The sequence below is a fragment of the Dipodomys ordii genome, unplaced genomic scaffold, assembly GCF_000151885.1.
Source record: "Dipodomys ordii isolate 6190 unplaced genomic scaffold, Dord_2.0 Scaffold88, whole genome shotgun sequence".
Lineage (NCBI taxonomy): Eukaryota > Metazoa > Chordata > Mammalia > Rodentia > Heteromyidae > Dipodomys > Dipodomys ordii.
In genome coordinates this window covers 2,590,158-2,605,216 of record NW_012267304.1, presented here as the reverse complement: position 1 = coordinate 2,605,216, position 15,059 = coordinate 2,590,158, and the positions used below count along the sequence as shown (strand labels likewise).

Below are 15,059 nucleotides of genomic sequence, written 5' to 3'. Positions count from 1 at the left end.
GTCCCAGAGTAGAATTGCTCAGTCACATGGGAGTACATGTTTAGTTGGTTAAAAAAATACTTTGAAGATATCAATTTATTTTTTAACTCTTATTATAAAGATGATGTACAGAGGGGTTATCATTTCATAAGTCAGGTGATAAGTACATTTCTCTTTGGACAATGTCACCCCTTCCCTCACTCTCTCCCAGTTACATGTTTAGTTTTATGAGACAGATTTTTTTTTCCTTTTTTGTCAGTCATGGAGCTTGAATTTAGGGTTTCGGTGCAGTCCTTGAGCTTTTATGCTTAAGGCTAGCGTTCTACCACTTTGCACCATAGCCTCACTTTCACTTTTCCGGTGATTAATTGGAGATCGTCTCATGGACTTTTCTGCCTGGTCTGGCTTTGAACCACGATCCTCAGATTTCAGCCTCTTGGGTAGGAAGGATTATAGGTGTGAGCCACAAGTTCCCAGCGACATGTTTAGTTTTATAAGAAATTTCTATGCTGCTTTCCACAAGGGATATACTATCTTATGATCTCATTATTTATGTAAAATTAATGATGTTTTTATCCTTACCAGTATTTGGTGTTTCCAGTATTTTAAATTTTATTCCTGAGATGGATGTATAGAGATGTCAATACAGTTTTTAAGTTGCATTTCCATGATGTCTAATGATGCTGAACTTCTTTTCTTGTGATTTCTTGCTATTAGAATATCCTTTTCTGTGAAATCTCTTTTGCCTATCTTCTAATTATTTTTGTTCAGTTTTACAAGTACTTCATATATTCTGTATGCAAGGCCTTTATCAGATATATGGCTTGTAAATACTGTTTCCTAGTCTTTAGCGTATCTATCTATCTTCTTAGTAGTTTTATTTACAGAACAAAAGGTATTGATTTTGATGATGTCTAATTTATCAATGTTTTTATTCAATGTTTTTGGCACTTTTAGAGTTTTGAGCTCTGGGCCTTGTGCTTGTTAGGCAGATGTTCTACTGCTGAGACATGCTTCCAGTCCTTTTTATGCTGCTCTTTTTGAAATAAGGTCTCAATTTTTGCACAGCTGAATGGTGATCTACCTGTTTATACAATCTTTCTTCTACTTAGACGGAGTCTTGCAAATTCCTTCCTCCTTCACTTCCTTTTCTTCTTCCTTCCTTCACTCAGGTTGGCCTGAAACCAATTCTCTTCAGCTCCTATGTAGCTAGGATAACAGATGTGTGTCACTGTGCCTCGCTATTGGTTGAGAAGAGATCTTGAATGTATGCCCAGAATGGCCTCAAATCTTGACATTTGTTGCTAATACTTTAAAAACACAGTATTGTGTGTGTGTGTGTGTGTGTGTGTGTGTGTGTGTGTGTGTGTGTGTGTGTTGATCTTAAACCTTTTGGTGCTGCTGGACTCAATTCTCAGTTCTTGGAGCTTTTGTTGGGATTTTCTACATAAGCAGTTTATGATATCTGAAAATAAATACATTATTATATCTGTAAATAAATATAGTATTATTTCTTCCTTTCCAAGGGAAGGATATCATTTGGGTTTTGTTGTTGTTGTTGTTGTTGTTTTGTTTTGCCCTGACTAGAACTTCCAGTGCATTATGAATAATAGCAGCATCCTTGGTTTTTCACTTATCCTTATGTGGAAAAGACTTCAGACTTTCCTGTGAGGTATGTTAGCTGTAGGGTTTTTGTAGATGCTCTCTGTCAAATTCAGGTACTTTTTCTCTGTTCCTAACTAGCTGAGTTTTTTTTTAATGAGTAGGTATTGGATTTTGTCAATCTTTGTCTTCACTAGTTGATGCATAATTTTTCTTTAATTCATTGAGATACAGTTGATTTCACTGATGCATTTGAAATTTTGAGTCAGTCATATATATTATGTGGAAGAATATGTACTTGATCTTGGTTTATAAATCCTTTGAAAAATCGTTGGATTTGGTTTGTTAATATTTGGTTAAGGATTATAAATGAGATTTTTTAAGTGTCTGGAGATATATTGGTCTGTAATCTTCATTTGTATTCTTTGGTTAGTTTTGTTAGGTTAATATTGTCCTCTTTTTATAAAAGGATTTGTGAAGCAATGGTTTCAGTTCTTTAAATGTTTAGTAGATACTAAACATTTGCTTGGGTCTGTATATTTCGGTTTTGGCAGCTTTTAAATTACAAATTCAATTTTTGATGTTTCTTGGACTAAGCAGATTATCTATTTCATCTTGGTTCAATTTCCATTGATTGTGGGGATTTTTGAGGAGTTAGTGTATTTCTGCTAGGTTGTTGAATTTGTAAGTATAAAGTTGTTTATTGAATTTCCTTTTTATCCTTTCAATTGCTTTAAAATCTACAGTGATATATCCCGTGTCTTTCCTGATATTGGTGATTTATGTTTTCTCTGTTTTTTTCTCCCTTGCCTAGAGGTTTGCTAATTTTATTGATTTTTTTTCCTTAAAGAAATAGCTTTTGGTTTCATTGATTTTTTTTTTCTCCTGTGGTGTTTCTGTTTGCAGTCTTATTGGTATCTTCTCTTGTCTTTATTATTGTCTTCCTTCTGTTTGCTTCTGGGTAATTTTACCCTTTTTCTATTTCTTAAAGTAGGAATTTCAGATAATTGATTTGAGACCTTTATTTTAACAATATTTGCTTTTAAGTCATTTCTGATAATTATCAATGTTTGAATGCTAGTTCACTGACCTATAACACTGCCATACTCTATTTTACTAATTGAAATGATTTCAGTGTTTCCCCATTATGATGTTGTCTGTCAATTTGTCATATATAGCCTTTATGTACTAAGTTCCTATTTTTTCCAGAGCTTTTGTTGTGAAGGGATGTTGAATTTTGTCAAAGGCCATTTATGTACTTATTGATGAATCTGTGATTTTTGTCTTTCTGTGTATTGTATTGTGCTCATCAATTTGCATGTGTTGGACTATTGATGAATCCCTAGAATGGAACTTACTGTCTTCCTTTTTCATTCAGCTATTTATTTTGTATTGTCTTTGAATTTGTACATGTTCTATTTAAGTAGGTTGATTATTCTTATCATTCTTTTGAATTCATTGTTTGTGATTTCATCTACTTTACTTATATTCAATTCTTGTACTGTGAAATTGTTGACTTTTGGAAGAGACATGTTGCCTTGTGGGTTTTTTTTTTTCATAATAGTTATGTTTCGGCACTGGAATTTAAGCAGCTGGGGTCAAGTCTTTGGTTGAGGATTTAAATCCCCTGTGTTCTTTTTTTTTTTTTTTTTTTTTGTCGGTCGTGGGGCTTGAACTCTGGGCTTGGGCGCTGTCCCTCAGCAAGCGCTCTACCACTTGAGCTACAGCGCCACTTCCGGTTTTCTGGTGGTTTATTGGAGATAGGAGTCTCACGGTCTCTCCTGCCCGGGCTGGCTGTGAACCGCAATCCTCAGATCTCAGCCTCCTGAGTAGCTAGGATTACAGGCGTGAGCCACCAGTGCCCGGCTTCTCCTCTGTTCTTTTAGTTGAAGTATTTACAAATGTTTAGGCAGTAGCCTATTTGTGGTATAGTTTCTTACCATGATGTGGGTATTTGTCAAACATTTGCCTGATATTCTGAAGACATTGGGTCCAAAAAGAAATAATAGCAAAGCTAAAAATAAGGCAAACAAAATTTAATAAAAACCTACAATGGTTATTAAAATATAAGAACCCGTCAACATCCAAGAGATAGAGCAAGAAAGCTACCCTCTTTTTTCTTTGCTTGGTTAACTTGTAGGTAAGTTAACAGGCACGTATTAGTTGTCCATCTGTTTTCCTTAGTGGTGTTCTCTTGTAATCCAAAGGTGGATGGTTATGTGGAGAAAACAGGATGAGGTTATTTGTAGCCTGTAAACTGGCAAATTTGAGTCTCTGGGTTCTTTAATTATCTTGACTTCTTAATTTATGTGGGTGTTTTTCTTAAGGAAAATATTAAGTTCCTACAAAGAATTCTTAAATTGCAGATAATGTACTCTGATGTGGATCTGTTTCATCCACTGAGCCTGGTATTGGTGAGATTTTCTCAGTTTGAGGCTATTTTCTTTTTTTTATTAATAAGAATTTTATTTGTGAACATACTGTACAGAGGGGTTACAATTGCATGGGCAGGATAATGGGTACATTTCTTACCAAGCATTGCATCCTCCTCGAGGCTATTTTCTTACATTAGAGTTCTTCTTATTTCTCTGTTATATGCTCTTTCTTATAATACTCTACATTTCTATTCTTTCCTATCTTTTCTTTGTATTTTTGCTAAATTTTGTGGCTGTGCTCAAGTTATTTTTGTTATTTTTAGTGGGATTTTTTTTTGTTTTTTGTTATCCGGGGTTTTGTTTTGTTTTTGCTAGTCTTGGGGCTTGAACTCGGGGCCTGAGTGCTATCCCCGAGCTTCCTTTGTTCAATGCTAGTGCTCTGCCACTTGAGCCACAACTCCACTTCCAGATTTTTTGGTAGTCTATTGGAGATAAACTCCTAGGGTGGCTTTGAACGGCTATCCTCAGACCTTAGCCTCCTGAGTAGCTAAGATTACAGGTATAAGCCACAGACATCCAGCTGTATTTAACTTGTTTCTTTTTTATTGATCTTTGCTTGCTGCCTAATACAGCAAGAACTATGCTGTATTTGGATGGTGTGTATGTGTATTTTTTGAATAGAATTCTGTTCTTTGTGGATTCATGAAGCAGTCACAATGTTTATTTCATGGATTCATAAAATAACAGAATAAAGATACTAATTTTTTTCAAAAAGCACTTTATTCTTAATAGTGTTTCTTTTAACATTTTTATCTTTCTATTCTGTTTTAGTTATTATCATATTAAGATACTTTCCTCAGATGTCTGGTACTTTTTGATTATCTATTCATAATAAAAATGATAAGCTAAAAGTTTTAGTTTTGTTAAGTGGGCTTATTAATAGCATAAGATTATTTAGTTAAATCTTGGAGGACCTACGAACATTATCTTTTTTTGTGCTAGTCCTAGGGCCTGAACTTAGAGTCTCAATGCTGTACCTGAGTTTTTTTGCTCAAGGATATTGCTCAACTGAGCCACAGCTCTACTTCCAAGTTTTTGGTAGTTAATTGGAATCTCACAGTCTTCCTACTCAGGCTGGCTTCAAATTGTGATCCCAAGAACTCAGCCTTCTGAGTAGCTAGGCATGAGTCACCTGTGCCTGGCAGGATTTTTCTCTTTTTCTGGTCAAATTCTCTAAAGAAGAAACTTCCAGCATTTAGCTAGAGATTAGTAAGTATAGTGTTAGCCCAGTATTCTTGGAACTGTTAGAGAGGGAACTGGAAACTCTATGTTCAGTGTTCAGGCTTTCTAAACCCTTGTAAATATTTATTTAATCCATACTTTTGGTATAGAATCTTTGCCCTTTCCTTGTTCTTCCTTCCCTGATCCAGGACTTATCTGGTTCAGCCTTCAATGCAAAATCATCTGCAGAACTTGGGTAGGAAGAATCATCCAGAAACAGGATGTGGAGGAGAGGAGTGCTCGGCTTCTTAATCATTTATAATCTGGTTTTCAGCTACTCTTTCAATGCTACTTTAAATTACCTAGTTCTACTAACTCTGTGTCCTTTCTAGAGTTCTTTAGTATAAATCCTGTGGCAATTTTGCAAGATTTGTTTTTGCAGTTATTTTTCTCCTTGTGGTTTTACTTTTGCCTCTTTTACAACGGTATATTAGAATGTAGCAGGGGTAAATGCATGGATTTAATCTTTAGGGACCTTAATGGTCTCCTTCCCCAACTTATTCCAATTTACTTTCACACTGCAGTCAATTGATCTTCATAAAATGTTGTTCTGTGTTCTCATCATCTCTTTATTTAAAACCCCTCTACTTTTGATTGTCCAATGATGAATTCTAGTTCCTTGCATAATATACAATGTACCCTAAGGTATAAGCTAAAAGCTACCCATCTCTACATCCTCATCTTTTGTTTTCAGAATGGTATCTTATTTTTGAAAACACATAATATTCTTTCCTGTTACATATTTTCAATGTTTGTTCAGTTTCCTCTCTCTAGAGTACTTCACCCCATCATTTTCTGACTGGTTACCACGTTAAGATATAATTTCAGAGCCATCTCTTCTAGGAAGCATTCCTTACCTTATTCTAATAATTGTTTATCCTCTCCATTTGCATTCATACTGTGTCTACATAACACATAATCAGCATTTATCACAACATTGCAGTTATATATTTATATGACTGCTTACTTAAAATTGAGCTTCTACATAAAAATTTTGCATTTATTATATTTACATTTTCAGTATTTAGCTATGTCTGGTATGAACATCTGGTCCAGGATATGTTTTCTATTTATTTGTTCTCTGGTAGGCACATCGCATACTATATCCAGCTTTTGATGGAGAAAGATATATAAAGCTGACAGGCAGTGTACATGAATATCTTTTGGTGTTTAATGGATGCTAAATATTTGCCTGTATTATTATACTATCTTTTAAAAATTAATAAACCACTGTTAAGCATTGGTTAATATTCCAAAGTTCTTTTATTATTTTAAATTGTGCTGAAGTCAACCTAGCTGTAGGTAAATTTTAATTTACATACATGATTACTGATATAAGTATACTTCTTACAAGCTAAAAAGTTGTATATACTGTGTGTGTGTGTGTGTGTGTGTGTGTGTGTGTGTGTGTGTGTGTGTGTGTGTGTGTGTGTGTGTGTGTGATTCCTGGGGCTTGAACTTAGGGCCTGGGCTCTGTTCCTGAGATTTTTTTCTTTGCTCCAGACTAGTGCTCTACCACTTGAGTCACATCTCCAATTCTAGCTTTTTGGTAGTTAATTGGAGTCTCATGGGCTTTCCTGCTGGGACTGGCTTTATACCACAATCCTCAGATCACAGCATCCTGAGTAGTTAGGATTACAGGCGTGAGCCGGCACATGACTAGTTGTGCATATTTTAAAAGCTTCTGATATGTATTTTCTTTCAGGTAAATTATACTAATTTGTATTTCCACCATATTGTATTTCTTCTTACCTGTTTGCGGTTTCTGCCCTGTCCAATCCAAAATCTGAGATAACCACTAATCCCCTTTCTGTCTTTGTAGATTTACTCTTTTTAGAGAATTTATAGAAATGAAATCAGAGTTATATGTGGCGACCAGTACTGCATGTCTGGCTTCTTGCACTTGAGATAATATTCCCACTGTTCATTCATGTTGTTACACATTCAGCACTTCATTCCTTCATTGCTGTGTCCATTTTATGGACTCACATTTTGTTTCTTGTGAATGAAATTTTTCTTAGTTTCATATTTTGCATAATCATTTTTAATAATGCCAAGATGTATATGGCATATTACTTTCTCCAAGTGTTAACTACTATTACCATTTTGTTTCTAGGGGGTATATAATTTATTACACTGACAGAAACCAATCCTGGTCTAGGGACCAGGACTCAAGTGCCTTGGTGCAGTTACTTGCTCTTAAGGAATTGGAATCTTAAAACATTTTAAAATATGTTACTACAGAAATCATCTTGAGAATTCAATTAGAGGACATGACAAAATGTTTATAGTAAGGTTTTCTTAATAATGCTGACTTGTGTTTCTTGACATTGTATTGATTTTTTAGATTGTTATAAATGTCCTCTTTTGCATTTAATATGTATCAATCAGCAAATTAGTAGATTGTGCTTATGTTGACATTTTGGATCTCAAGTTAATGGTTTGTTGTAATGCTCATTTGTGTTTTCATCACATTAAAACTGTTATCTGGGGGTCACAATTGCACCCTGCAGTTAGTTATTACAACAAATGGAGGATTTATTTTGCCAGGCTCAACATACTGTTTTCCTAGTAGACAACCACTATTTAAATTACTTGTTCCTAAAGTGTAATCTTGCAGAATGTTTATTTTTTATAAGTTAAGATAACATATCATACTTTAAAAACAGAATAAACATTAGGGCTGCTCCAGTTGGCTGGGGAAAAAATATAGAAAGCACAATGCTTAAATTTTTTAGTTTTTGCTTTATAAAATTTTTCTTATTTTGTAAGCACTGGTTATTGCTATCCACTAGTAAGCATTACTGGACATAGCAAATAACCAGATTTATTTGTGCATGTTGGTAGAGAGACTACTTTATAATACTTATTTCAACAACTTATTTTAATGTGAGAAACATACTATGTTATTATAATGGCATTTTCTAATACACTGCCCCTAACCAAATTTAAGAACCAGCAAGTCAAATATTAGGAATAAATATGTAAATATACTTTTTTTTTGGTGGGGGAATTGAACTCATGGCCCCGAGCTTACTGGGCAGGTACTCTACCACTGTAACCACACCTCCAGCCTTTTTTGTTTCTTTTTTTTTTTGTCGGTCATGGGGCTTGAACTCTGGGCCTGGGCACTGTCCTTCAGCTCTTCAGCTCAAGGCGAGTGCTCTTACCACTTGAGCTACAGCGCCACTTCCGGTTTTCTGGTGGTTTATTGGAGATAGGAGTCTCACGGTCTCTCCTGCCCGGGCTGGCTTTGAACCACGATCCTCAGATCTCAGCCTCCTGAGTAGCTAGGATTACAGGCGTGAGCCACCAGCGCCCGGCACCTCCAGCCTTTTTATGCCTTGATTATTTTCAAGGTAGTGTTTCACTTTATTCTGGGGCCAGCCTAGGCTATGATCCTTCTACTTGTGCTTCCCGCTGTAGATGACAGGTTTATATCACTGTGCCTAGCCCTTGTGCTTCGCTTGTAGCAGGAATAACAGGATGTGTCACCACACCTAGATATTAATTGAGATGGAGTCTTGTGAACTGCTATGCCCAGGCTAACCTTAAATCTCTTTATCTCCACCTCCCAAGAAACTAGGATTACAAGCTTGAGTAACTGTGTATGCCCAATATATGACTTATTTTTTCTTGTTTGTCTCTTTTTCTCTCTTTTTCTTTGTTTTTATGCATTTTGTTTTGACAGTACTAATATTTAAACTCAGGGCTCATGCTCAACTGATGCTCTACTCATTGAGCCACACATTCAGGCCTGATTTTTGATGGTAGTTTTAGAGACAGAGTCTCATGGACTTTTTCTGCCTGGGCTGGATTTAAATCTTCATCCTTCAGATCTCAGCCTCCTTCATACCTAATATTATAGGTATGAGCCACCAGCAACTGGCCAGTGGCCTTATAAGTAGCTAAGAACCATTCAAATCTATACCATCAATTAAATTGTGATTTTAGGCTACAAAGAATAAAAAATGAAAACCAAGAATAACCAAAAAATGTTAACTTCAAAACTTCAGACAATTGATATGTGAAGTTTTTATTTATTTTTTTTGTGGTAGTCCTGGGGCTTGAATTCAGGGCCTGGACATTGTCCCTGAGGTTCTTTGCTCAAGGCTAGCACTCTTACACTTGAGCTCCACTTCTGGGTTTTTGCTGGCTAATTGGAAGGACTTCTTGCCTGAGCTGGTTTTGAACTCAATCCTTAGATCTCAGCCTCCTGAGTAGCTTGGATTACAAGCATGAGCCACTAGCACCTAGCTGATATGTAAAGTTTTTAATCATTGTTAAGGAAGGATGTATTATTATGTTTTTTTAATATTTTGACCTCAGATTAATGATTGTGTACATTTCCCTCCTTACAGGCATGATGAATATGAAGGTAGAAGAGTTAACAGCAAAAACGTGATATGAAGATTGCATTTGATTGAGCTAGCATGTTCAATCTGGTTTGTTCATTGCCTATGGGTTATGATGATGCTAAATACAGTAGTGTTTACACTTACTAATCTTTTATTGCAATAAGCTATATGTTTGTATGTGTTTTTCATTCAAATACTGTGCTGTTTAGAATTATGCTCATTAATTTTGCTCTTGGAATTATGTAAAAAAACATTTTAAGTTCTTTGTCAACATAATACTGAGTTAAATGTGGGTTCTCTGTACGTAGTGTTATACCATACTCTCCTGCATCCCACATACTATCAATATAATGTATCTTCCACCCTACCCTATGTGAATTATGAAGTCATGTCTGCCAAAAATAGCATGCCAACCATCTTTTAAAGTGTGCTAATTATGTTCAGTATTAATGGTTAGATGCTATAAATCTCTGGTCAATGACATTTGCTCTCCACAGCTTGACATGATTTGTATCTGTAAGATACAAAAGAAGTGTATTATGACTTACAATAATGTAGAAATTCTGAGAAGAAAGCAATAAGATGGTTATGGGATTTGAATTATAATTTTCTGTTTTGCTTTTTGTTCATGGTACTAAGGATGAAAGCCAGGGCTGCACATGTACACTATCAACACTAAACAACTAGACTATACCTCAGTCCTGAATTAGGTTATTTTTAAAACATGAGATTCAGGTAATTTAGTTATTTTTTATTATATTGATATCCTCATGTTTTGTTGTTAGCGTATGATTTGTAACTGCTGCTTTTGTGTATTTTTTGTTTTTCAAGAAAAACCCTTCTTTTAAGCTTTGGAACATACTTTTATTTTGTATTTGACTTGTCACAAATGCACAATATTTTTAAAGTTAAAGTAAAATACTTGGAAGTTTTTAAGTGGCTGAGATGAATTTCTTTTGCTCTGAGCACATGTGAATGTAATGACAATTTACACAATAGGAAGAAAATATTTTTGAAATGATTATTGGTGATGGTTAGTCTAATGCATAGACTAAATGCCAGAATTCATATGGTCTGACTTTTAACTATGTAAAAGGAGCAACTACTTATTTAGGTAAGTTTTGTCATCCCTCAAAACTAAAATAAGGTGAAAATAATCCAGACCATTAAATCTTCTAAAGTTCTGTTGGTGAACATAACTTTTGAGATTAGTATACTCAAAATTTTCAGTTGAGTATGAAGACATTTCCCCAAATGTCTGTAAATATTGACTCCCATCACATAGCTAGTATATAAGTTAAGTTCCACATTCAGTAAGAGAATATAGTATTTTGAAAGAAATTCTGGTTGACATCTTGTGTCTGCCTAATTAATTGGACAAATAACTTCATTTGGAGCATTATATTTTGTCTGCAAAATGAAAGGATTGGTTCATATTGGTTCATTTTCTCAAGTGCTTTGTGAGAATACATTCATTTTCATGTTACCAATGTTTTGAGGTGCACATAAGTGTTCTTCTTAGTACTACCAGAGAACTTACTACAAATTTCCTAAGTAAAATAAAGAAGAAGCTAAAGGCCTGCCTGCTGTGTCTTGTTGCTCTGTCTCTACTGTGAAGTGTTTTTTTTTCCTAGTACATAGAAGGTGCTAGAGAATGTCAGATGGCTTCTATATCAGTCTACTAATGCTTCAGGATTTACTGGAGAGGCTCAGTGTACTGTGTTGAATTTGGAGACTTAGATATATGTCCTTGTTGAACAAATATTCATTTTGAAAGGTTAGAAATTACACATTTTTTTTACCAGTAATGTTAAGGCAACCTTTTTGTAAAGCCCAGAAATTTAAAGTCCCTCTTAACTAGCTAATATATTAGCGGAAAACAAGTTTATTGGGTTTGGGAGTCACACTGAGATTTGAAGTCAGGGCTTCACCCTTGCTAGGCAGGCACTATACTCCCCCCGCACCCCCAGCCCTATTTTTTGTTGTTTTTGAGCTAGTGGGTCTGACTTCCTGCTCAAACATGTGCCTGTAACACAATCTACCTATTTTTGGCTTCCCATCATAGCTGGTATGACAGGTATGCACCAACAAGTCCAACTTCCCTCTGTTGAGATGAAATCTCAACTTTTCTCCCCAAGCTGGCCTGGAACCACTATCTTCCTAATCTCAGTTTCCCACATTGCTTAAGATGACAGGCATGTGCTACTTAGGATGACTGTCCTGTGTTACTACAGTGCCCAAATATGGATTGAAAAGAGAGTCTCAAACTTTTCTGCCCAAGATAGCCTTGATCTCAGCCTTCTGATTAGGTGTACAGCTGTGAACCTGGTGCCCAGCTGAGAAGTCTAAATTTTTCTATATTAATACTTTATGTATTACTATTTTGTTTTGTGTATGTGCATGCACACATATACACAGATCCACTTTCAGGTTTTTTTGGTGGTTAATTGGAGATAAGAGTGTCATATCATGGACTTTGCTGCCTGGGTTGGTTGCAAACCATGATCCCCAGATCTTAGCCTCTTGAGTGGTTAGGATTACAGGCATGAGCCACTGGCGCCTGGCTGCATATCTATTTTGATACTTTAAAAAGATGCTGTGTTTATTTTGCTTTTACCAGCACTTATGCTATCTCAGGGGAATTTAAAATATGCACAGTTGTTAATCTATTAGTTGATGAGGACACTCAAGAGATATTTTTGTTTTTCTTAACATCTTCCATATGTTGGAATTACTCTTTATTTTTATTTATTTACTTACATATTTGGTCATAGTTTAACAGCAAAATTGTGCAAAAAGAGAATTCTCATTTACTTCCAACCATACACATACATATATCTCCTACCATTTATATAACACACCAATATGATCCATGCTTTATAATTGATGAATATATGATGAGAATCATTATCATCCAAAGTCCATGTTTAAACAAGGTTTCACTCTATTACTAGTTTACATTAGTTATGCAGTAGAGTAGTTCATTGTTACATTTTCACATAGAATTGCTTTATAATGTATTCATCAGCAGTATGCTGCCAATAAAACACCCCAGAAAGACAAATTCTGAAAATAAATATGTTGAGGAGTATGTGTCTTAACCTTGTTTAATTATGAGAAAAACATACTTTTCAGTTGTCATAAATTCTTCTTGGGTAAATTTGTGGAAGTCACAGTGAGTTTCCTGTGCCCATGGATTTTATCTACATATTTGAAAGCTTTTCATACACTGATATCTTTTTGATGTGTGGTGAGGGCTGCTGTGGTAAACAGCTAGTGTTAACAGGGTTAAAAAGTTTGGTAGAGTTAATGACAGCCTGATTTTTCCTTCTAGTACTATTTTCTGAATGCCCCTACCTCCCTACCATTTGGGCTGGCATACAGTTCCATTCAGGTGCATCCAGTACTGATGACCTTGTTTTCCAGTCATAATTCCACAGCTCTGAGTATATCTTTTAGCTAGTCATTCTCCACTTATTCCACCTACTGGATCAGTAATGTGATGTGTCTCACTTGAGCACCAATAGACTGCATGCTTCATGAGAAGGATAGGATACAAGTGTGATGTGATGTGAGTTCCACTGTGCCATCTTCCCAGAGGACAAGCACTCTAGCAACCTCGGTGTGTCTTTCCATGTCATTATTGATTAATGGGTTAAGTGGACAGTTTGAGCAGCAAAACAAAACTCCACCACCTCTCAGGATTTCCTGATGCAGACTCTCACATTTTGTGCTTCCATTTAGTCCTTGTTCTATCTCAGATTCACAGCAGTGCACATTTGGCAGCCTTCATTTCTTTGTGTGCATATCATAAACTTCTATATGTATATGATAAACTTTAGGTCTAATACCATATCTTCAATCTGCCAGAAGTTCTGAGGAGAAGGAGTACAAAATAGTACTTTCTGTTTCTTGTTGCCCCATAGCTGCTTTTTGGTCTTTTGCTTAACTTGAACATGGGCAATACAAGGGAGTTTAAATAAGTCTAAACCTACTGGATAGCCTTGGAATATTTATTCAAATAAACAACCTATTCTTCTGAAATACTACCCCTACTTTATATATGAGAAATCTAACTCAATCTAGATACCTCTAAAATATCACATACTCGAGTAACTTACAAAAACAGTACACATGGGTCACCTCAAAAGCCCTGCTATACTTTCATGTCAATAACTATGAACTAAGATTTAAATCCAAGTAGTGCAAACCCCAAACCCACATTTTTTTTGTTTCCTTGTGTTATAAGAAGGGTCTTCTTTAATTAAAAAAGAATCCCCTAGTGGGTGAGAGTCATATATGTGGTTAATAATTCAGAGGGAAGCTCGGTTTAGTGATGCATACCTGTAATCCCAGCAAGTGGGAAGCTGAGGCAAGAGGATCACAGAAAGAATTTTAGGCTAGCCTGGGATACATAGGGAGACCTTGTTTTAAAACAACAGCAACAAACTATTGAAGGGGGACAAATATCACATCGGAGTTTTTTTCCTTCCCTTTTCCCTCAGCTCTGAAGTTCCCCCAGTCTGAAAGCATTACTCACATGTTTTCCCAGAGATATTTTGTGTCTATGTAAGTAAACACATTTCACCTTTTTACACAGAAGCATGCTATACATAGTTTTGAACCTTGCTAATGCAATAGGTATACTCTCAACTTTATAGGAACACACTGAGGACTTTGCCTCCTTTTAATTGTTACTTTTTCATTGAATGCCTGTCATTTCTTGGATATTAAAGTTAAAACCAACATTTTGCTATAAGGAGTGTTGCAAGGAATAATAACGTGTATAGATGAATATTTACTGTATTGATGTTCCTATTAATAGATGAATTGCTGCTTTAAAGGCATGTGCATGTACATTTCAGTTGGATCCTCAAATTAACTCCCAGTAGAGCTTCCAATTTATATTCCTACTATTAATATATTGGGAGTGCCTATATCCCCACAATCTGAAGAAAACAAATACGTTATACTTTTATATCCTCCATCTGCTAGGTGAAAATATATAATTTTATCGTACTTTTTAAAAATAAACTTAATTTTTAGAACAGCTCTAACGTTACATAGAAGTTGTATACTACAGTATTGATTCTTCCCACTCACTTGCCCTTAAAGGCATGACCCACCCTCCTAGTCTTATACCTTACCTTTTAGGGGAGAGGAGTTTATGCCTCTTGCACTCTTTGTACTTTCTTTCTCAAGGCTGATACTCTACCACTTGAACCACACCTACAGCCAAATTTTTTTCTTTTTTATTGTGAAAATACTGTACAGAGGACTTACAATTACATGGGCAAGATAATGAGTACATTTCTTATCAAGCATTGTAGCCTCCTCCTTTGTTTCCCCTTCCCATCCCTTCCCAGCCTCCCCCCGCCTCCCACCCAAGCCTCCCCCCCACACACCAAAGTTTAAAGTTCGTTTTCGACATAACAACTTGTACATCTCATTGTTGCAATGGGTC

General features: G+C 35.6%; 1 protein-coding gene across 1 annotated transcript in view; it reads left to right on the top strand.

The window, feature by feature from the left end:
• The window catches only part of Nup62cl (nucleoporin 62kDa C-terminal like), a 63,214-nt gene extending 52,145 nt beyond the window's left edge, over window positions 1-11,069 (top strand). The window contains exon 9 of the mRNA XM_013025840.1: window positions 9,599-11,069. The gene's annotated coding sequence lies outside the window, so the exon portion shown is untranslated. The remainder of the gene's footprint in view (window positions 1-9,598) is intronic.
• The last annotated feature ends 3,990 nt before the right edge of the window (window positions 11,070-15,059 follow it).